The 23,849-nt window shown below is 41.9% G+C and overlaps 1 long non-coding RNA gene across 2 annotated transcripts in view; it reads left to right on the forward strand.

Annotated features, from left to right (window-relative positions):
* The window catches only part of LOC138064663 (uncharacterized), a 40,057-nt gene that overhangs the window by 9,566 nt on the left and 6,642 nt on the right, over window positions 1-23,849 (forward strand). For both annotated transcript variants that reach the window (XR_011137905.1, XR_011137906.1), the window contains one exon: window positions 21,530-21,680. This is a non-coding gene — a long non-coding RNA (uncharacterized lncRNA). The remainder of the gene's footprint in view (window positions 1-21,529; window positions 21,681-23,849) is intronic.

Consider the following 23,849-nt stretch of genomic DNA (forward strand, 5'->3'; position numbering starts at 1 on the left):
TCTACCTGTTATTTTAACTTGGATTTTGTGTTTAATTAACTTGTGTGGTGGGACTGAGAAATAACTGCTGCCTTTGTATTGGCAGAAGATGTGGTATTTGTAAAGCTATTACAGTGAAGTTAAAGCTTTAAAACAGTGCAGGAAATAAAGCCCACAAAATTATTTGAGAAGCCACGCTATCCAGGATAAATGTTACAGGAAGCATTAACCTTCCATAAAAATTCCTTTGCCGGGGAGGAATTTAATACACAGCCTTTGTGAGAGAAGATATTATACCTCAATCATGTTCTGAAATGCTTTATTTAAGAATTAGACAGGAGGAAAACCTTGGTTGTCTGCGGTTTAGGATATTTGCATTTAGATATTTTAAACTTTTTAGCTCATTGATGCTTAGTAATTGAAAGATATGTAAATAGCATTTGTATGGAAGTGTATTTTTTACATGTATATGATTTCTTTACTCTTTCTCTTTCTCTCCATTTCTGTATACGGCAATCTTCTGTGCATTTTTTTTCTCTAATAGGCACCTGGAAAAGGATATGATCACAGCTGAATTGTACAAGCCTGCTTGTAACTACATTAAAAGACACTGAGGTTTTTATCATGGCAATTTGGAACCGTAGTTCTTTCGAAGCCGAGGAAAAAAACACCTTGAATTTTCCTCCTTTTGAGAGGCTTTAGCTGGGGGGACCCAGGTTGCTCGTTTGCTAAACAGGCATGGCTCGGTCGGGGAGGCTGCCGCCGTCCTTTTCTCACCCTGTAACACTGGGCTGCAGCACCGTGCTCAGCTAGGGCTTGGTGCCGACACCACCAAGGCTTGAACCTCCTCTCCAGGACAGGGATTGCCTGAAACCGGAGCGCCAGGTGCTCCGTGACCTTGGTGCTGAGGCAAAAACACACAGGTCTCCAACCTGCTTCGCCAAACAGTCAACAAATGGTACGATCACTTCCCCAGCTGCAGTTTAGTCTGGGTTTCAACCAATATTTAACGTGTGAGGTTTTCCTGTCTAATCTCTTACTGCCAGAGCTCTACAGTTTTAGACTCCGGTTACTTGTGCCTGGTCAAAATAAACTTGGCATGTTTTTTTCTCCCTTATTTTTGGATGAATGAACCTTAACATCCAACTCCATGGCCTCTCTTGCTGTATTTGGCTTGGCTTAAAGCTACATTAATGTCTCATGAAGCCTTCATAAGAAACAAAAGTGGTTTGGGTTATTAAAGCAGTTAAAGAGAGAATACTGTTGCAAACTTTACTTTTCTTTCTCAAGTCCCACTCTGATAATCTCTAGAGTGCTGAGGAATTATTTAGCATAACTTCAAGCATAGGACTGATCAGACTGTATTTTCATGATTCCTAACTCCAATAGCTGCTAGAGAGCATACCTACTGAAAAGGCCTTCCTGTGATAACTCCAAGGGATAGAGCATCTCTGATCCTGGTCTACTTTTCCGATAAAACGTTTGTATTGTGCACCAGCTCTACCCTCACCTTTTTGTCCAGAAATAAAATGCAATCCTCTATGATTCTCGACCGACATTTTGGCAAAGGTTTTGTCCTCACCCAAACCTTCTGGGCGTTTCTGCAAGTTTTGGTAGGAAGACAACCCTTTGATCAGTTAATATTAAGAGCTATCTGTCCTTCGCGTGTATTTAGAATGAACTGCAGATAAGCGCTTACAAATAATGATATGTCCTAAGCGTTGCGTGAAGCATCCCGAAAATAGTTGTCCAGAAGTAAAAATAATCCTGAGGTTGTATTTTAATAAAATGATGCTTCAGGTCTTCTGTCTACTTCTGGTGCACTAGAAGAACAGAAGTGAGAGGCCAAAAATACTTTCAGAAGAGACTAGTGATGTAAGGGGGTCTTAGTCTAAAAATACTCAAAGTCCTTAAAAAGTCCCTGAAAGACCTGCTTTTTGAAAGCGTGCTGAATAGCTGTCTTCTGAAAATCAAATGATTTTGTGGTGGCTTGGATTTGGATTTGGCATGAGTGGATAGCAGTCTTTTTTTGAATGCCTTGGACAGTTTCTTTACTACTGTGTTGCCTCACAAGCAAGGCACCATAGCATGGCCTTTCTAGCAGGTTCTTTCCCATTTATTTTAATGTGTGCAGTAGCTGAGGTATTAACATGAATGGCTCAATGCCTACGAGCCTTTCCCCCACCATGAGATTTCTGTGGAAATAATAATTGCCATTTCATGTATTTAGCATTTGCTATGAACTACGTGTTTTAAGAGATTGCCTGGAGGCTCTGATTGAAATTTCACTCTATTGTGCAAGGTGCTGTACAGATGGAGAGTATTAGATGTCCTTTGTACCAAAGAGCTTGCATTCGGTAGAGACAAGACAGATGACGGACGGGATGAAGGAAGAAATACCAGAGAGGTTTACCTTACTCAGTTTTTTTCCGGATACCCTTTATCACTCTGTTATCTTCCAGAAGTACATTAAGTGATGTGATTAGTACTCATTGTGTGCCGTTATCTATCTTTCTCTTTCTTTTCAAAGAGAAAAATTCGCAGGCTTCTTGAGGTAGGTTTTTAAACACATTTCCTTATTGATCCCTGTGCTGCTTGTGTGTGCCAGCGGTGGCAAGGTCAGAGAAAGGCACTTGGCACCAGGAGGTTGAGGATAGAGGCAGTCCTTAACCTATCTTCACATTTCTTTTGCAGGCAGGTTTGCCTAGCAGGTAGGAAAAGCTCCCCTGAGATGTAGGTAGCTCCCCTGAGAAATGACGTGCTGGAGTGTCAGGCAGTCTGCTAGGTACCTGGGGCCCCGGACACCGAGGATACAGGAATAGAGCTTGTATTTGACTCCACTCTGTAAGAAGTCATACCAGTGAAAATCGGAAAGGAGAGGCGTGCTGAGTTTGTGGGAGCCTATGCGGCAGAGGAGCACGTCTGCGTGACATGCTGTGCTTCTCTTGCTGGGGCGATTTTGTGCCAGGTGGGCTGGGTCACCACCATCCAACAGGCTGCTGGGGAAGGGCTGCCCCACTGAGGTCAAGCCACTGTCCATTAGCTTGGTGGCCCTCCTGGAGTCCCAGCGCTTGGGCACAACAACAGAGCTACTTTTTAGTTACACCAAGCTGGTGCAATGTGTTGTGAAGTTTCCCTTGTTTCCATTAGACTGTAAACACTATCCTTTTCTTTCTGCTTTCTTCATACAGGCAGTCAATCACCCCCTGCTCAGACGTAGGGCCAGGACCACCTCCTCCTGCCTTTGGACCAGGGCTGACATCTGGAGACACCTGCATCATTTAAGCACATTCTCTTCTAGTGCTCTACCTTGCATGCATTTTTGATTTACTGCTTATCTTTTCAGGCGTGTAACATGTAGGCATCGCAAAGCCTTTTAGACACATTTACTCTTCACTTTGGGTAGTCCAAGAGGTCATATACAAATTGAGATTGAACAGTGAAACATCTGCATACGCTTAACCTTGTTCCACTTTTGGCATTGCTCTGAGTGTTCTTTGAGCTTTGATCAGACCTTTTTAATAAGTCGAGGATCTTTCCCCTTCCTCAATATCCTTACACATGCCTGGTTCTCCAGCCTAGTCTCCTCACATTCCTGAAATCAGTTTTTTCTTCTGCCATTTCACTCTTAATCGAAAATGGCCAGTGAGAAGCCCCTCCTTTCTTTTTTGTAGCTGTAGGTGCTCTTTGTCAAGGGGATTCTTGGTTAGTCTAATCAGACAATTCATACACCCTCAGGAGTTGACCTATTTGTTAGACTTGAAAAACTGGTTCATCTCAACAATAGTCATTTCTTTGCATAATGGAATGGGTAATTATTGCTTAAAAGAGAGGGCAAATAACCCCCCTGTTCATAATAGAGTTCACAGTCTGCAAAATCCCCACTTAGCGTGTACGTTCCCAAATCATGGCACTGGTCTTCTGAGTTTCCAGGCATTGCCCTATTAACTGTTTCTGAGCATCTCTACCTCATGAGGTTCAGACTTTTCTGTCTTCTGGGCGTCAGAAAACAACACAAGCTTCAGGCTCCTGAGAGGTTTCTAAATTGAGCGTTAGATATTTCTATCAAAGACTAGAGACAAACTTAAATCTACCACTAGTAGACTGAAGCCTCTTAGGAATGAAATATACAATACCATGATATCTTTGTATGCATATATCCCTTACTATAGTGTCCTATCTAGAAGCTGGTCGTCTTCATTTTGTTAGATATAGCTTTCGGGTGAATTATTTTCTCTCTCAGTAATTTCCCCATTTAGGAACCCTCCTGAGGCATCTTTACTGTATTAACTTCAGCTTTGCTGCATCTTTATCTTTAAATAGCTCTTTTAAAATTGCTTAGGCAAATCTGGGGTTTTGTCTGTCTTCAGTGGTATTAAAATAGTATCTGAAGAGGGTGTCACCTGGGTAGAAGACACACCACTAGATGATACTATAAATGAGAGACAGATGGATTGCTGCTCAGAGACAAGAAGATTATGGGTAGAAGCCTGTTTACCTTTTGCAGTACAGCCACCAAGCTGAACAAGTCATCAGAACAGAACTGAGCTGAATAATGCATATCTCTACCAGTCTCTATTTCTCTCGGCTGAAGAGCGTTCCTTACACCAAAATTCCTGTAATTCCCGCTTCAGCACTCTCGCAGAGTCATCTAGACAGACGCAAATTTGGAAAGCACCTTCGGTTTGGGTTATACTTAAAGCTTTTCCAAGTGCAGACCTGGTGGCTAGCGAAGAGAAGGCTCCATTCTTTTTTTTTCCAAAGCTTGACCTTCTCTTAAGTCACCTGGACATATCTAATTACTTATGCTGTCTGGATGGACTTACCCTGGGCTGTCAGAATAGTTCCTTCCAGCAGTCTCTGTGTGTCACAGATAGGAATGGCGAGGACTTGCAGACCACAAAGAAGAAGTTAACACACATGAAATTGATATCAGGAGCTGACACAGCCACTCAGTTGCATCGGGCTACCACAGCTGAAAAACAGCAAGCTCAACGTCTGACAGGGCTTCAGTGGAGGCTGAATAGCTGTTATCATTTCGTTTTCCTTTTTCTAGAGTTGACGTTTGAGCTCTGCAATATTCTGTACGAATTTCATACACAATTATTATTATTTTTCAGGTGAAAGTATTTTTAAATGGAAGATTCATTGGTCATATAAGCTGTTTTGGGAGCTATATTTTGCTAGTCTTGCATAGAGTAATAGTATCTGTGGGTCTGGATGTGCGTTTGCCATTTGAGCAGAAGACTAACAGCAAACAAGTTATGTATCAGTCTGAGAGTTTTTTGAACTCACCCTTTGTACAGACCTAGCTTGCTGGTCTTGCTGGTGCTAATAGAAGTCTTTTCTGATAGGTAAGCAGACTTCCCAGATATGTGTTTGACTATGAAGTGAGGATTTAGGACAGTCTGTATCTTCCTTGTGTGCATCTGTCTTTCGTGGCAGGAGCTGCCATTGCAATGGTCTCCAGCAGGCAGTGTCACCCGGTCACACAGCGGACCTCTTGGAGAAGGAGCACTGCGAGACGCGAACCTCTCCCAATTTATGATCTGCTCTTACGTTAACTAACGGAGAAACGAGTGGGAAGTCTATGACTTAATGACAAAACAGAACAGTGTTTTACACCTGTTTAAAGACGGAAGATCAGTGGTGGGCCTCAGTTACAGATGGCTCAGGTAGGTGGATCGTAGACTACAGGGGAGAGAAAATGCACAAGGCTTGGCCTTTACTGAAATAGCCCATTTCAACACGCACAGTGTTAATGAGAGAAAGTCAATTGACTGCATAGGATTTTGTGTTGTCTTCCCTCTGTTCTAGGCATGTGTGACTCCACAGGGTAAGGCATCCAGGGACATACTTTGAGAATTAAATGCTGGGAGATCTGTGTGGAGGTGCATCTCAGATCGCAAAATGTTGGTGTCAGAGATAAGATATCCTGCAGCCATCACTCTTGACGTGCTCTCTAAGCAGTATTCACATTTTCCTTGGGATGGAGAAGTTCTCCTGGGAACTTGGGCCCTGACACTACAGGGAACATCCTGAGGGCAGCTTAACTGTGGACATGCTGAGCTCAGGGACAGAGCTGTGACTCAGAATTAATGTATTTGGGAATGCTGAGTGAGTGCTGCTAGTGTTCTCTTGTGAGCAGAGGAACAGCTCTGAGAGTGGCTATGCTTATTTACATTTCTTCTTCTGGAGAGATAAAGGTCTTCAGGTCAAACACCTGTATCGCTGTACTACGTGCTTCTAGTCATGGTAGAGCAAGTGCTGCTTAGTGCTGCAGTACATCAACGCATCTTGGAGCTGAATTCTCACCTCCTTCAAAGGCCCCTGCCCAGCAAACGAGATCAGGTTAAAATGAGGTGCCAGCACACCTCTGGTGTCTCAGAAGAGCTATAGAGCCAAAGCATATGTTCCCTTCTCTGTAGGTGTAACTCTGAGGTCACTATACTTGTAGGAATCCATGGCAATGCCGCTGGCTTTCAGTAGAGTGGCTGCGCTGAAAAAAGGGAGGGATCCTAACCGTGAGATGTGACAGCTGGAAACATTTGTAGAGAACAACAGTTTCCAAAAACTCACAGAAGAAATTTTCCTCTGGGTGTAGCACCAAAGCAGACTTATTCTAGTGCTGCTAAAGGCAAGGAAGAAAGCAGAAACTGGGAAAGATCACGATTATTCTGCGCAAGGAAGATATTCTGCCGTGCAGAAACGTGTTTGCTCCTCACTGCGGTCCCAGGGGTAACACCAGGCCAGTGACATGAAAAGCCTTAGCCTGGAGAGAAAGGCTCGGCGCAGTTCACCCTTCTCCTGAGCTGTAGGGCAGCGTTGATCCAAATTTCAGACTGTGGCTGTAACTATACCGTGAGGGTGTGGCTGTGTCTCTGCACCCACTGCCTGGTGCAGGATCATCCAGGGATGGGTTTTGCTGGAGAGCGCATCTCCAGCTCACATCAGTGGGGGTCTTCCTCTCGAAGTGAACATTAGGCAGCTATCAAAGTGCCGTTTGTGAGCAAGATTCATGAACTAATTAGTCACTAGGTCCATTAATCAGAAAGACTAGAAATAATTCAGCAGAATTCATGCTGTCAGCAAGGATGAGAAGAGCCCTCTCTATGACAGCTTACCTTGCATTTTGATCATTAGGCGATTCGGAGTTTAGCCCATCCATCTTGTTTATCTGCCCTCAGGGGAAAATAATCCCTGCATCCTAGCCATCTCAACAAGTTTGAAATTCAAACATATTTTCAGTTCTGTCAGTAAAATATCAAATGGGCACATTTGGATGAGTATTGACACACAACAGTGCAGGTGCTTTTTTTTTTTTTTTTTTTGAATGTAAACAAATCCTTCCTCTCTGTGCATGCTAGGCTGAGTGTAGTATCTTGACACCCTCTTAGAAAAAGCGAAAGGTGGGGTGAATGCATAGGTCACTAAAAAAAGAGTTAAACTGAAACATGCTAATCATTCCTAGCAGCCTTCCCAAGGCAAGCCAAAGGCATTCCCTAGAGTAACTCCACCTTCTTGTGTCTTGGGTGAGATTTATTTACATGTGCTTGGGTAAGAGATACATCTTAAAATAATCAAGCCAGTGTTTATTTTGGCTTTCTTTGCATCTTTTCCCCACATCAGAAATCCATCTAGAGCCTTTGCAGTAAAATATTTCTTCAACAGATGCATACCACACTGCTGGCATGAAGTAAATTGGTCACTCTAGAAAGCGTACACTAACAAGGCAGTAACAGATGGTCTCAAATCTTGGTATAGAGTTGTTGTGGCTGCTGTTTTTTCATTAAGCACTGATTGCAAGAGGTGGAAATTATGCTTTTCAGTGTACCAAAGCCCAGAGATAGGTCCCACTGTGTAGCTCAGATCCAGAGTGCGGAGCCATGAGGAGAGGGATCTGGCTGGAAAGCTGGGATGCCATGAATTTCTCCCCTTAGCTGTAAAGACTGTCTGCCATCTCCACTCTAGGAGTCACTGGTTGGGGTGCAAAGGAATTGCAATGGCAGAAAGGGAAAGCTCACCAGACTCCTGTGGGATGGAAACAATGTGGAAGGTAAAATGAGTTGTCTTTTGAAAGAAAGTCCGCCTGAGAGGAACGCAGTAGGACAGTTGGCCTACATGAAGTCATGCAAACATGCAGTTGAAACTGAGGAGAGCTGATGTAACGAGGATGTGGACCAGGCTGGGAGTATGTTCAATTATGCTGCACTTTTTTGCGTTTACCTTTTGAAGCATTGTTTCCTGAAGGTATTGGTACAAAGTTCTGTATTGTTCTGTGAAATGTTTATGTATAAATATTCTTTCTAATATTTCTTTTTGCCCATAAGATATGTTCTTTTTCCCATACTACTTACAAAAGAATTGCTATTTTTCCATCTGGATTTATCAAGGATTTATCAAAGAAGCTACTATACTAAAATTTTAAAGGAACTATCAGTGGTGAAAAAGGAGGCTGTATCTTTAACCTGGTAGCCTCAGCTACCATTTGATTGATGGGACTATAGTCTTTCTTAACATCATTTTTGTCCCTGCTCTTTTTATGTCGCTTTTATTGGTTGGTATAGTTTCCTCATCCATTCTCCTGTTCAGACTTTGGGATGTCAAATGTTATTCCTTTTGCTAAGCCTACATATGGAATTTAACTTCGTGCTCTGTTGTGTGAAACGCGGCTTAGAGGTGTAATCTAGTTGCTGCATATACAGTGAATTATGGGGCTTCATTACTGCGATGCTGCTCTAACTTTACTAAAGATCTTGGTAGTGGTTTGGGTCTCCTCTGCCCTGAAGAAGTGTATGGCTTTAGCTAAGACAGGATCTCCTTTACTTGTAACCCTGTCGGGTTTTTAACATAAAATCATCTAATGTGATCATTCAGTGTACATAAACAATCAGTGTGATGTATCTAATAGGCTCCAGATCACGGGTAAAAGCATCCACAGCAAAACTTAGAAAGCTAGACTGGGTATCCTGGACATGTTGCTGTTTCTGTTGTTGCATGCTGCCTTCACCAACTATCCGTATGGTATCACTTTTTGGGAACTTATTGTAGCATCGTTACATTTTTACATCTGTCTTGAAGCCATGATAGCTTCACCCAGGTTCATTTTGGGATGGTGGAAGAAGAATAAATCAAAAACCTCTGACAAATGTCAAAACGTCCTGATGTTGTCAGAATGAAATGTGTTGGAGCTTCAAAAGGGAGGGAAAAAAAAAATCTGTGTTTTGACTTTTTAATTTCATATTATATATTATAATGTAAAACAAAAAGACTAGGTCAAAATTAATTTCAGGCTAGCACAAGCTAGTAGAGTTTTACCTGTAGACTGTAATTTTTTTCCAGGTGAAAGGCTTCGTATATGTGTAAGAAGATATTGTTCTTTATTTTTGTGATTCCTGTTCTCAGTCTCATGATGCCTTTGTGTGATTCTTTGTTCTATGCTGTACATAATGCTAGCATTTATTCCTTGTAATGCGCAGCCAATGGTAATTAGAAGTATCCAAAGCATTTTTCGTTTTTAGGGTTGTTTCTTCCCCCCTTTTAAAAAATATCTCCAGAAATTATGGATTAGGTGAAACTTGGAAGGGTTTTATGTTCTGAAGCTTTAAGCAGTGCTGTTTGATTAGTTTAGAGCTGTCAGAGCGCAAACTGTCCAAACCAACATGGTGACTGAGCTTTCCTGATGATATTGTAAATATGCGTCAGTTCCCAGAGGTGTGTAGCTCAGACCTCTTTGCTGATGAATAGAAAAACCCTGCTGCTGCTTCTGTTACAGTAAATTAGCAAGAGAGAGGAAAACAGTCAGGTAAAAGGAGAAAGAGATGATCTGTGAGACTGGGGAGGATGGGAGACAGGAGAAGAACGTGTGGAAGGAGAAAAGAGCCACAACTGGTTTGAATAAAAAACCTGTGTCTTATGCCATGCCGTATTTCACTTAGAACTGTCTTTCACAGTGGAAGGATCTTTAGCATCAATTATAACATTTTCATTTTAATTCACTGTATGTTTAAGGTAATTTATAGCATTACCTTTATCCTAAGAGCACTCGGTCCTTCCAACTAGCGGCAATAGTCAATTGTTACTGCACGTTTTGACCATCCATCTTGGTTTCTCCATTAATGCTTTCTCACAAAGTGCACAAAAGCATAAACCAATGCACATTCTCTTGGTTGTGCTGCTGTGGTCTTTCATCTCTTATTTTTAAAGCAAATGATCTTCTGCCCATCTGAAACATAACCGTGCATTGAAGTCAATGGAAGGAGACTGATGCAGTCAGTCCTCAGTCCTGCCGTACACGTTCTGGATGACCTTTGGTGTCTCACTTACAGCCTATGTGTGGCTCAGTCCTCATCTGTTCAAAAGAGGATGACAATATTTCTTTTGTCTGCTCACCTTGCAAATTATTCCTTGCATGGGTTGCAGTTAAGAACTGTGACCTTTATGGAGCTGTAAAATGTTTCTATAGCGTGAATAACATTAGAAGAAAAATTTTGGTGGAGTAAGATGAGCTTCCCTTTGGAATACTGGGTAACCAGTTCCCAGAGAAGAGAAAGGTGGGAATTAACCTAATTTTTAATCAAAGATATTTTATTTAGCTTAAAACGTGAGGATTTTTTTAGATGTTATGGAAACTGATAAAGATGACCAGCATCTTTAGGTAAAAATAACCAGCATATTTAGGTAGCATGTACTGGTTGGTCCAGAATCTTGTCCGACTTTCTAGGCTAAAAAGTGATGGCCTTCATCTTATTCATGGAAATTTTTAGAGCAGTTCCCACACTTCTCTTATGGCAGAGCACACCAAACATTATTTAAAGCTGTTAAGGAGATGAACAGTGTATCAGGACCATATTGCTCTCCTATCATCTGGCATAATGGTTTTCTTTTTTGCCATTTAAGATTAAAACACATATGGAACTTGCTTTAATTTGTCACTTTTACTTTCTGAGTTGTTAGGTTCCAGCTTCAGCTGGGATGTCACATTAATTCTGTTTAAAACTTGAGGAGCAAGCAAGTTGATTTGAGTTAACTGTGTACCGTATAATGATTCTGAGCTTAGGCAGTGTTATCTCCAGCAAATGTCTTTGCTACAATAGTCATCTGTGTGGAGCCCTGGAGCAATTCTTGGCTTTTTTGCTTGTATCACTTCACTATCAAAGCTGAAATGATTAATATTCACAGAAAAAAATAGATTTTCCCACAGCAAATCTTCCTTTCTGTTTGGTGAGAACCAGGCCTTCTGCATACATTATATGGATCTGCTAGAACCAGTTTGAGGAGGGAGGATGTGTATCTGTAAAAGTCTACAAATACATCACTGCCTATGCATGATAATCAGAAAGGAATTGTAAACATGTTCAGATTCCTCACCTTTTATTTTCTGAAACCAAAGTTCTGAGCTTCTTTTGGGCTTGATTCTGCTGTTAGCTATCATAATATAAATCAAGATTGGTACCCTGGAATGGACTGGTTTTCCATCATGTGACAGAGATGCAAGTGAAAGTGGAATTACCTTCCTTTGTCACAGGGATGGCAATGCTGCTCCACTCAGTACTTTTTGGCTGGGAACAGCTGCCACAGTGCACCTCCACTTATCAGCATCCAGGGAGTTGCCCGTGCATGTGCTGTGACGTTATTCACGTGCAGAACTGACAAAGTCTTGGATCACTTATAAGGACCGTGGTTTTCAAGAGTAGAGGCAGACTGAATTGGTCCCAAAACCTCCCTAGCCCTGAAACCACTCAGCACTTCTAATGTAAGAGCAGCCTAAAGTGACTTCCCAAATGTACATGGAGAAGTCTAAGATACCCATTATTTAAAAAAAAACAAAAAACAAAAAAAACAGCACAGCCAAACCTTGGCTCAGGTGCATGAGCTGGTTTCCAAAAGTGCTTTAAAAGAGAAGCTTAGGCTTGCTCCAGAGCCTGCTGAATCAGCAGGAATCTTTGCACTGATCAAGAGGACTTCAGAGGACATCACAGAAGCAGAACTTCACTGGAGAAAAATGTTTGGCTGAAGGCTCATTTGAACCTTATGTTGTAGAAACAGTGGGTGATCATACATTTAATCAGGTCATGCTTTACCTTGCAAAGGCAAATAGCATCTTAGCTTTTGAGAGCCCTTCTGTTTTCCACTCATTTCAGCCTAACGGTTATATATATTTTAAAGAAAGAGTATGTCCATACATGCATAAATATATCAACATTCCTGTATATTTTGGCTTGATTTTATCTGATTTCAGTTAAACATTAACTCTGTCAAATGGGTAAACTTTAATATTTCCATGAAGTGCCTTGAGAAGCCCTGTCATGATAGAGTGTAAAAGTTTCAGAAGCTGTAATTCTTCTAAATGGAAAAAGGCTATCAGGAAGGGTATCTGAGGTTTTGTGTACAGTGGGGCTCATACTGCCAGCCTGCTGTTTGCAGAGATGTTGCAATCGGGGGACAAGGATGCTCTGCACAAACAGGACACTTGGAGGATCTATCTCTGAACCTGGCCCCCACATAAAGCAGAAGTGAGACTTGCCAGATGATACGCTGAAGATAGCCCCCGCCTGAAAAACAGGAAGAGTTAAGAAGTGGTCAGACCCAGGATGCATTAATGTTCAACCCGGGCTGCACAGAGACAAGGCCAAGGCACTGGGGCTGGTGCAAGGCTGCCTGAGGAAATGTGAGCACTCTTCCTGGCCAAGCTGGAACAGCCTTGAACTTCAACATGATTAAATGTATCAAGAGCAAATGCAGAAGACAAGGAGTTGGTGTGCATGAAGTTCCTCCTACCTTGACTACTATGTTTGTTGAACATTTCTGCACATCCTGAAAAGAGGGTCTGTGCGGGAAGCAGGGACCTACAGAGGGACTGGAGCATACAGTTCTCCACAGCAGCTTGAGGACTATCTATGGCAGCAGGCACTGCCAGCTCTTGTCCCAGAGAAAAGCAGGTAGTGACTGCAAAATGGGTATCTATTTGAATTGCCAATTAGATTTTCGGGAAGGGTTTCTTTCCTCTAGTGCCTATTCAGGAGGTCAAACCCCTTTGTGTCCATGTTGGGACATCAGAGGAGATCTTCTGATATGGCTTCCCATCAAACTGGTGTTTGTTTTTGGGTGAGGACAGTCTCCAAGGCAAAAGTGTTTTTGATAAACTGCTGTATTGATATTAAGTCACCCTGTGTTTCAGAGCTCCCCACCCACACCTCTAGCTTGGTATGTGACACTAACCAGTTTAACTGAGACCAGTAAAAATAAAGAACCAGCATCCACTGAGTCAGTCTAGTAATTTCTTGTAGCAGCAATGTAAAGAGAAGCTGCATGATTTTGACCCTCTGTCACCCAGCCAGCAAATAACCCAGGCGGAAAATGCAGGCAGCAATAAATTAATGAAACTTGTGATCAATAAAAAGAGCATTCTGTGTGGGATGGAGCACATTTTCTGGAGATCTCAAAAGATGTCAAGGATGCCTTCCAAGTCATCACCACGTCCAGTGGAAAAGGCAGGCAGAGCACTGGGGTATATCACTTCCAGGGATAAAATACAAACTGCGAAATGCTGTGCTTTGCACCTCATCAAGAATTTTATGTTGTGTTCGTATCACTCTTCAGTGTACAGAAAGAACATGCGTGCCTTGCAGAAGACACAAGTCGAGATAATCAAAATGATTCAGGGGCATTTCTTTCAAGAAGAGGCTAACGTGGTTGTGCAGAGAGCAATATCAGGTAACACTTAGTAGAGGTGAGCTGATGCAGGAAGGGAACAGAAACATGTGAGCAGGGCAAACCGGCCTTGCCATTAGGAGGCACACCACTCTTATTCCAAAAGGACCTGTACGCTGACTAGCAACCTCTGGCACATCCCCTTGAAACCATTAAACCTGTATGCAGAGTGAGAAGGCCGCCCTTTGGCTTCTGATGTTGTGAAGTGCAAAATCACTCTCTGCTGATAGTGGCAGGGCTGTAAATGTGAGCCCAAAGCTGACTGGTACATTGTAAAGTGAGGTCATCAAACCACCCAGCACCGTGCAGAAAGTGCATTTCCAGGAGGCTTGGAGAGGTGAGGATAGGACCTGGAGCTGTGGTGAAATTACTGCAAACACATCTGTGGCCTTTTCCCGTGTTTTGCGTCTCTAGTACATCTGTGAGAGAGTGATGACATGAGAATACTAAGGAACTGATTCTCTTCTTCACTAAGGAACTTTCCTATGGCTTTGGCAGTGTAACTGTTATTTGTTTGCTCCCTAAAGACATTTTTTACTTTGAAAGGGTGGAGGAGAAATGAGCTTTTACATCAGAAGCTGTTTGGTCTATAACCTTTCTTTTGGTGTTTGTTCTGTGGCATAAAAGCATAGGAACTCTAATGGACTTTCCAAGGAAGTAATTACCTGGCATACATCCTTAAAGCTTTTATTGATATTTAAGCATGTAGCGAAAGAAAATACAGTGACAAAGTATTAATCTATTACATTTTTGCATCAATATGAAACAGCAGTTAATACCACTCTTAGAAAAACTTCATAATTATTATTTGCCCCCACTGTTGGGAGAGGGAGCAAAAATTGAAGAGGGAAGTTATTCTGATATAGCTAGGGCTGTTCTTTAACCATTCATCTCTTTTGATAACGATACTTGATCAAGAACCTTTTATTTTCCTTCATTATAACAATATTTTACTCCCCCTTATTTTAATTTAACAATTCAGTTTTTTAAGTCCAGGGAATAGCAACTGTGCTCCCAGTGTAATTCCTGCACAGAAATAAAATCTAGCAGGCTGGTATGATTATAAATAGCATGTGATCTGTGCCAGTGCTTCCCTATTTTGTTGTTAGCGCTGGCTGCTGCTGTTCTTTCTTCCTTCTCATATTCCTTTTCCCCTAATTGAGGCCTCCATGCTCTCCCACCTCTCTGCTGATGCCTCTTCCCGCAATACAAGTCATCCACCCTTAATGCATTTACTCTTGTTGAAGTACATCCAGGAATAGCTTCCAGATGCAGTCATAGATGTCCATTTTCATTATTACTGGTGAAGGGAATTCGCTTAAACATAGCTGCACCAAGAACAGCAGGAGTCTGTGCCTGATCTTCATTTGCCCAACTAGTTCATCCCTATAATCTCTTTGGCCGGCAGCTTAGTTCAGAAAAATACGGGTTTTTCCACATTCATGGCAATTTTTTGGAAGTGAGTGGATATGTTCCCAGACAACCAAACCTCACAGTTGTTGGAAAGGTTTGCTTCTAAAAGTGGAACAACCATTCCAATAAAAGATCTCAGAGGAGATGCTAAACCTATTCTTCTCATCATAGCTCTTGAGGTTTCCAAGAAGTGGATGTGTAGTCCTCTAAAAGGCTCTTTGTGGGGAATGGGAGTAGGGTAGGAGAGTCTTTGGGTCATAAGAGTAAGTAAGGGTAGATGTCCAGTCCAAAAAGTATTTAGGCCTATAACTGTTTCTCTGTGGACCTGACTCTTATGTACTGACTCCACCGAAGTCCTTCCTTCTTGTCATCATTGTAGTCTAAGGATGAAGACACCCAATAGAGTAGGGCCAAGGAGAGGAGGATGGAGAGATCGTTCCAAATTGCTCATACAAGATCAAGAATCAGAGCAAATGGAAGAAGGTCTGTCAGGTGAGTGAAAGACAGGGATATGGAAAACACCTCAAATCATAGGGAGCTGAAGATAAAGCGCTGTGAGAAATGAACAGAGGGTGGAAAGCTATGTCAGCTCTGGTGACAGGATTAGGAGCCCCCCTTTCTGAGTGGTGTTGAGATGTGGGTCTGATGGCTAGACCATGAAGAGGAAAAAAACCAAAAGGAAGCTGGGGCTAGAAGAAGGCATGAGGAAGATCTGAGAGGGGTGCTCTAAAGAGCAGACGCTGGACGGCCCAGTATATGAGGAGAGAGGCCAGGGACAGAGGTGCAAGGCAGAGGGTCTCCCTTGCTGCTGAGGGCTGCGGGTGTGTGGGGAGCAGGGAGGTGGAGGAGGAAGGGCTCAGTGAACCCTGAAGAGCTGATGCGGGAATTTTCCGTCCCGCAGACGGTACCGAGCCAGCCTGCAGCTTGAGTGCACTCTGAGGGTAAGAGCTACAGTTATGCTTGGTTTCCGTGAATCAGTCACACTGCCTACAAAAAACAGCGATCGATCAGAGCCAGCAAATGACTTTTGCTGCCTTTAGCTTGATTTTAACAAAAGGGAGAGTATAATGAGGGACATCTCAGGAAAGGGCTCTGTACGTAGAAAGAACTTCTTCTCCATGGCTTGTGCAGCTGGGCTCAGGCCCAGAGAAGAAGATACCTGAATGTTTCAGGCGTAATTGCATGTTGAATGCTTGTGGCAATCTTCTTACAGCTTTGGGAACCTGATCTTGTTATTATATGGTCAGCCTGTCTCACAGCAATGGTGCTATCCTGCCTGGGTAGACGCCTGCTTTTCGCTCCGCGTTTCCTAGCCTCTCTTCCACATGCAGTTTTCTGAGATAACAGGCTGAGAGTTTCCAAGGGATTTCGTTCACCTGCGTTCTTCAGAACAGATTGCAGTGCTCTTGCACGGGGCTGTGGTTGACGGTTTTACTTGCTAGCATAAAATCACTGAAAAATCTGGGGTGGGTAGAGAAGGACCTTAATCTAGAGCAGCAGTTCTAACATCACCCATTTCCCTTTTTCTTCTCACTTTTCTCACTTTCGATGTTCCATGCTCCCATGTTTGGCATTTCTTTGTCTACAAAGACATATATAGGTCCAAGCCCATAAAGATGTAGTCTTTCACGTGGCAAAAGCATTGTAGAAACTCTTGATTACTGGTGCCCCAGAATTTACTTGAAGAGTTCTCATTTCGCAGTTACGAGATGACTCATCTTTCCCTCTGATAAATAGATGTTTTCTTCTCCTCCTGCATCACAAGTGTTTTTATGCTTTTCTAGGGCTTGTTTAGTTTAAATAGATAATTGTACCTCTAGATATTCAAGTATCTCTGATTCTGTTTTTGAGCATGGTAATATACGTGGTCTCAGTGGGATAGGATAGCCTGAAGTACCTCATGGCTGTGTTGAATGGTAACTTTGCAGTGCTTTTGAATTTGCTCCCTTTCAGTTTCACTCACTTTCCTCTTATTCTTACATCATCAGAAAAAATGACTAGAAGTTCCTGTTCTATTTCCCCTATACCATTAATTATTGTATATATACATATACATACAAACATATCCATAGTCATATATTGACCTTTACCATTTCTACAGATGAGAATATGACCCTCATATTCTTTTCAGTCTTCTTCCAGGAGCTCCCCGTTCACTGTGTTCATTGCCAATCCCTTTTTCCCTTCTTGGGAAGGGTGTTTGGAAAAGGCAACGTTTGGCATTAGGATATACAGTTCGTTTCCCTCCCAGCCAGGTTAGCCCTCTTTTTTGGTTCTGGAGCATCTACAGACTCTGGCAGTGAATGAGTGTATCTGCTACAGCTCCCCTGAAGACATTTACAGGTCAGCTCATGTTTTTGGCTTGCATAGAAGGACCAAGGAGATCCACCAGCCACACTCCTATGGATGCTTTGGCTTCTGGGGGTGCACTAAGCTGCCCAGCAGCTTGGAGCAAACAGCGTGCTGTGAATGACACTGCACTTTGCTCTCTCCGTTAATCTGAAGCTGTGCCGGTCTGTGGAAAGCAAAACGCAGGAAAATGTCAGTGCATTTTTTGGTGTCACATGTTCCTCCTAGGCTGGAGACTGCTGGAGGCAGTTCAGTGTAGCTGGGGTTGAACTGTCCTTTTAAAATCTGCCTTCGGTATGCCTTGCTCTCCTCAGCTGTGGCATCCTCTGCTGAAAGCCCCTGAGGCTCTGCTGAGCTTGATGGACAATTCCTTTTCTTTCTTCCCCTTTGTCCTCTCTCACAAAGAGAAACTGCTTCTCTTCCATGAAGACAGAGTGGGGAGGGAGGGATGAAGAGGAGATTTTTTCGCTTGGCCTGAGAAGTCTGCAATTCCACACTTCCAGCCCTGTCCTATGCAGCAGAGCTGGATTATTGTTGGTATGGCAACACATCCCTGAACTAACCAAACCGTAAAAGGTGAGGGAAAATAATTATTCATCTCCATTTAACTAACAGAAAACAAAGACCCAGAGATTAAGATTTCTTATAGCAATTTAGATGTAGATATGTCCTGGTAGTGTTTTCTTTAAGGTATCCACCATACCTAGCTCCCACAGAAACCAAAGTACCACCAGCACTGCTCTGAATCTTTAGGTGGCTTTGACAAATGTATCTCACGAAAAAATAAACCTAGGGTTTAAAACACCTTTTGACGTTGTCCTTGCTCAGCACCCATTAAAGGTACTGACCAGGCGAGCTGACCAAGGTCAGAGAGGTTGCAAGTGCAGAGAGGGGACTGAGCCACATCTAGGGAGTCTGAGTTGAGTACCTTCTGATGCTTTCCTCTCTGATCTCTCTCTCTCTCTTTCTTTCTCTCTCTCTTTTTTTTTTTTTTGATAAAGTGCAATCCAATTTCTTGAACTGAGTTTTTCTTTGCGTTAGGGTGGACAGTTTGGGTGCTTTGAAAGATCAAAAGCGATTGGGAAAAAATCTGTAAATGAATAAAAATTGGCTAAGTTTGCAGTGCCTTCTGTGGAAACGCAGAAGCCAACGGAGAACGTCATGCCTGTCCTGAGTGTCATGAGTCTCCATGCCCAATGGTTTAGCTTTGTTTGTGTGCTGTGAAAAAGAATTCCATATGCAGGAGCCTATTGCTTTGACCTGAACTTAGCAGAGGGGCATCTTAAGGCATTGTCACATCTTGGGAATGTGGCCTAGCTTTGCATCATTTATGTAGTATGCATTATTCTGGGCTAATGTGAAAGTAAGCCTTTGATCTCATTCCGTTGCATCAAGTGAAATAGATGTAACTGTTGAATTCCTTCCTCTTTTATCATTCCTCAGTCAATAATACTAGAGCCTACCGTTCCTCCATCCCCCTCCTTTTTGTGCACTTCTGGGGCAGTGTTGCTTTCCTTCTGTTTCTCAATCCTGCTGCATTCCTCATGCTTTAAAGAGAGGTTTCGTACAGGAAAAAGGAAAATACATTTCATAATGCAAATATGCCCCGCTCAGCACTTTCAGTTACCTTATTTATGCGCTGCAGTACCGCTTTCTATGACACAGTGATTATCATTTCCCAGCGCTATCATCATTTAAAGCTACCTCTGAATTGTCCTCCAGCAGGTGGTACAACCCTAGGAGTACCGCATGAGAGCCTGAGAGGGAGGGGACAGGGCAAGCAGGGCATACACGCAAACCATGCTGTTGCCCCAACAGTCGAGAAACCTCTAACTTGCATTGTTTCTTGCATTGTTCAATTTCAGGATGTGTTGTTGAGTACTGTCAGGCTGTTAACCACCAGGGAAATCAAGGTGGTTGTTTTTCTTGTTTTTTGGGCCTGTCTACCCAACTGATTTTTTTTTTTTTCTGCATAACAACTGAGCTGATTAATTCCAAGATAGAATTCCAAATAAGTAAGACTCATTCATTATATGCAGTATTCTAATAGATTTCAGTGTGATCTAAACTTGGATTGAATACTAACCCATTGATTGCTATTCAGTTGTTTAAGCAGCTGTGCTACTAAGCTGAGCAATTGTACTGTGTCATCCTTTTCTTTCTTCCTTCGATTTCTACCTCCCTTTCTCCACTCTTGAAATAGCTAACCCCTTGTCTGTACATTTTCCTTCAGTGGATTGTGCTCTTTGTGACTGACTACCAAGGTTACAATGGAAATGGTAGACAGCCGGCTAAAGTCATGAAAGATACGTTATCCTCCTGTAATCAGGTGAAATTCCCACGGGTATTTCACCAAGCAGAGGAGGTTGCTATCATTTTTGTTAAGATGATAATAAAGAAGCGTGATTTACGTTGTTTTAAAGGTGTTGTCTGAACTGCAATGCAGTTAAATAGTTCTAGACAAAGCCTAACAAAATAGTGCACATCTGTATCTGTAGCCAGGAAGTGAAGAAAAAAATGGCTTGATTATTTGCAAAATCTTGCACTTTTCGTTGACTCACAGTGAAGATATGGATGCTTACCCCGTGTGCTAATTAGGTTCCTTTGGGATTTGATTCAGGAGTATGCATAAGCATGTATATATGAATACGTATGTATATTCACTTAAGTAATTGTATATGTATATTTATTTTTATAAATTTTTATTTCTATGTAAACATTTAAGCTCCTTTACAGATATTTAAGCACTTTAAGTTCAGCACTTAATGATCTACATTTGCTTTCAAAATTAGAGATGTGCTCAAAGTATCTTGTAGATTATTTACTTTAGATATCTAAGCTTGGATGAGAGGTCTATCTTTAGGCTATTAGATTAACACCTTCTGGCTTTTACTAGTAGTGATAATCTATCCGGAAATCATTTTTGTGAAAAACGTGAGGTAAAATCCTGAATCATTCACTTCTTGCTCTTATGCCTTCAGCCTTTTAATAATTCTACGCACTCACCTTTTTCTATGTACCTTATAAGAAAGGTTATTAGTACAGATGGCCTCCTGAAGTTGGGAACTAGATCTGGTGAAATAATATGAGAGGAATCCTCATTAAAAAAAAAAAAAAAAGGCTTAGCAGCAGGCCTTTTATTACACCTTGTGACCTGGATTGCATTGAGTTTGTTATGAATTCTGCTGACACTTCTGCAAAGAGTCAGAGCGGGGCCATATTTTGGTGGTGAAAAAATTTCAGATCTCTTTCATATCTACTGCGTGGATGCCAAAAATGGTTAGTGCCAATGGCCAGTCTTGCTTTAACTTGTTACGGAGAGGAAGTAGCTGCAGGGAGAATTAGAGAAGAGGGAAAAATAGGCAGCTGGCTTATGGGTTAACTGTGAGATTCCTGCTAGCAAAGAATTTCTTTCTTCTCTCTGTATTGAAGCCCATGGATGATAAAGCTGAAGTTCTACATCATAAATTCCCATTTGGACATTCAGTTTTGAGAACCTTCATCCAGTATCCTTATCATTTTGAAGTTTAAGTCACAATCAGTAATGAAATCTGCTTGCTTTTCACACACTGAAATTAGCTTTGATTCTTTGCCTGAAACATATGTTTAAAAGGCAAGATGCACATACTGTGCACTGACCCTATCAAAGCAATAAATACCATTGAAGTCATTTTCCAAAGCTGCCTACAGCATTAGTTTATTTTTAATATGGTCCCTCTGAAGGAGTGGTGTAGGAAATACCTATGGGAGCTGTTCCAGTTGTCTGTATGGGGTGAAGGCCCTACCTTGCCCTACTGAAGAAGAAAGTAAGAGGGGATACTAATTTCCCTTTATTATTATGAAAGAAAATATTTAATTCATTGGATTTAGTTCCTTCCCTTTACTCAGGAAGACTGTATTCTGTTTGGGTGAGAAAAATGCTTCTTTGATACTTAGCATGATTTGAAGCAAGGGGTGAGGGAGAGGGATATCACCATAACTGAGAACAGAGTTTACTCTATGACTGTTTTCCTGATTCTTTATAATAACTGTTTTAGTCTTTTTGCTTTGTTTACTTTTGTTATTTGTCCTGCAGTGTTACCTGGAGAATCCTCCTCACACTGGAACTTCATAGAACGAGGAGCATATGGACACATACCAAAAGACTGTTTTCGTACAAATTCCACTGGAACAGAAGACAACTGTGTTTCCTAAGGCAGACATGGACCGCAGTATATAGAGATTAGGTGATTATTTTGGGGTCACAGAGGAATTTGGTAGCAGAACTGGTGAGTGGGTAGAACCCCGGGTCAAGTTCCTGCCACGCTACCACCTTTCTTCTCATTCTACTGCCTTAAACTTACTAAAGTTGCTAGACTTGCCTCACTTTTTGTCATGCCAAAGTTACTGCAGGCTCAAAGAAAGCATATACATAAGTGCATGAATATCCTCTCCCTTGAATTTCAAGCAACACGAGCACGGTTTAGGTTTTACAATTCTGAAAGATCAGTCTGCTGGCAAAGGGTACATGTTTTTTGTCACTCATGGTCACAATTAGAATGACAACAAGGCCAGAGTCCTCCATCACTCTTCCTTAGTGCTGTCAACACCAGCTTTACCAGAATTACCCTGTTTGAAGAATGAATGGACCCATTCATTTCCCACTTTGCTTGACCCGGGACTGTAGGATCAGCCTGTTGGGATATAAGTTCCTTTCTCCTGTAGAGAAATGATTATGTTGAAAACTGGACTAAAAATGTGTTCTCTTAGCCGTGAAAGGTTAATTTTATGTTTGTTTGGACACATCTGTAGAGTAGTTATGTTGTGTACTACGATTCTAAATATCTTTTCATGCCTTATAATAAGTTTGAAATCTATCACCTTCCAAGGTTTGTATTTATGTAGGAAAAAGAAGCGTGCAGGAGAAGAATATAGTTTTAGAAGTACTCTTTGATTCAATTTCTTGCATTTTATTATAGCCAAGACAAAAAAATACTCAGATCTCATGCTGAAGGCACGTTTTCAGAACACAGTGGTTTCATTTTAGATGGGTCCCCAGAGAAGATGATCTCAGGCAGGGAAATGCATGCAGTCTTTCCAAAGAGATAGGAATAATCATTGCATATCTACCATGCATTTTGGTAATGCTGTAAATATTAAATTGTAAGATGGAGATCACATTCATTTGCTGTCAGCAGAAGTCTGGCCACTAGTGTGGTGAAACAGCAGCCTGACACTGGAATTTGGTTATAACTTTACCAGAAGTCATCTAGTTTTCTTACCTCTAAACAAAACAGATGCTCATGTGTATCCAAAGTCTTGTAAGCTTCAATGAATCTTGCCTTGTTAGTGGTTTTCAGGAAACAGTGAAAGGCAAATAAAATCCATCTGAAGTGTGAATATGAGAGGAGGCTGTGAGTTCCTTATTCATGTAGCACAGTCTTACCCAGCTGAAACCATTGTAGGACCACTGAAATTGCGAGGACTGTTGAGGAAGTCACGTATGATTCATGCCTCCTGGTAACAAGGACCAGTCCTCAGGTTGACTCAGTACGTAAGTGTGGTTGGATCCTGAGCCCCTTACCTATGAGCAGCTTTTGTAGCAAAGCTGATGGCACATCTGTGCAGCTCGATGATGCTAGGTGTGGAAGAGGGTCATCGCTGGGTTTTCTTTAATGAACACATGGTCATAGAGACTTCTTTCTTTTATAGTGCCTTTGTAGAGCAGCTATATTGTTCTACTGCAAGGCGGAGGTATACTGAGCAAAGTTATGCTTTGATCTCACTTTGTCCTTCTGCCCAAGCTATCCTGGTCCTAAGATTTGCATGAATATTTGTGGAAGTTTTAGAAACTGCCAGAAGTACCTCAGTCATAAATTATTTACACAGAGCTGGGAGAAGTTCTGGGCATCGCTAGGTAACCATCAATCATAACATAACAAGAGCTGAGGATAGTTTCACATTTCCTTGTATGAGTCTGTTGAGTCACCATGTGGGAATCACGCAGTGATGGACCAGCTCCCCACACCTTGCCTTGTACAAGCACGTACTGCCATTAGTGGTGGGGCAGTGCTCATTGTGTTTGATACAACAGCAGGCGCCCAAATGGCCTTAAACCAGACTATGCGTCACTGACAGAATCTGCTCTCACTAGGGCAGGAGCACTATTTTTGCCTGAAATTTAAAGGAAACAATAATTAGAAAGTGGATTCTTTTATGAAACTGTTGAAGATTTCCTCTTAAATGTTAATTTTTGTCAATAAAGGACCATTAAAAGAAGTATTTTGAAAAATGGCTGATGTAGAGAGCTTCCGTTCTTCAGGAAATTCTCTTTTTTCTTTTTTTACTAAAAACTAACTGAAAGCTAAATCATTTTTCTATCTTGGAAACCAAGGCTATGTTGAAGTAGGAATTTA

The sequence above is a fragment of the Struthio camelus genome, chromosome Z, assembly GCF_040807025.1.
Source record: "Struthio camelus isolate bStrCam1 chromosome Z, bStrCam1.hap1, whole genome shotgun sequence".
NCBI lineage: Eukaryota > Metazoa > Chordata > Aves > Struthioniformes > Struthionidae > Struthio > Struthio camelus.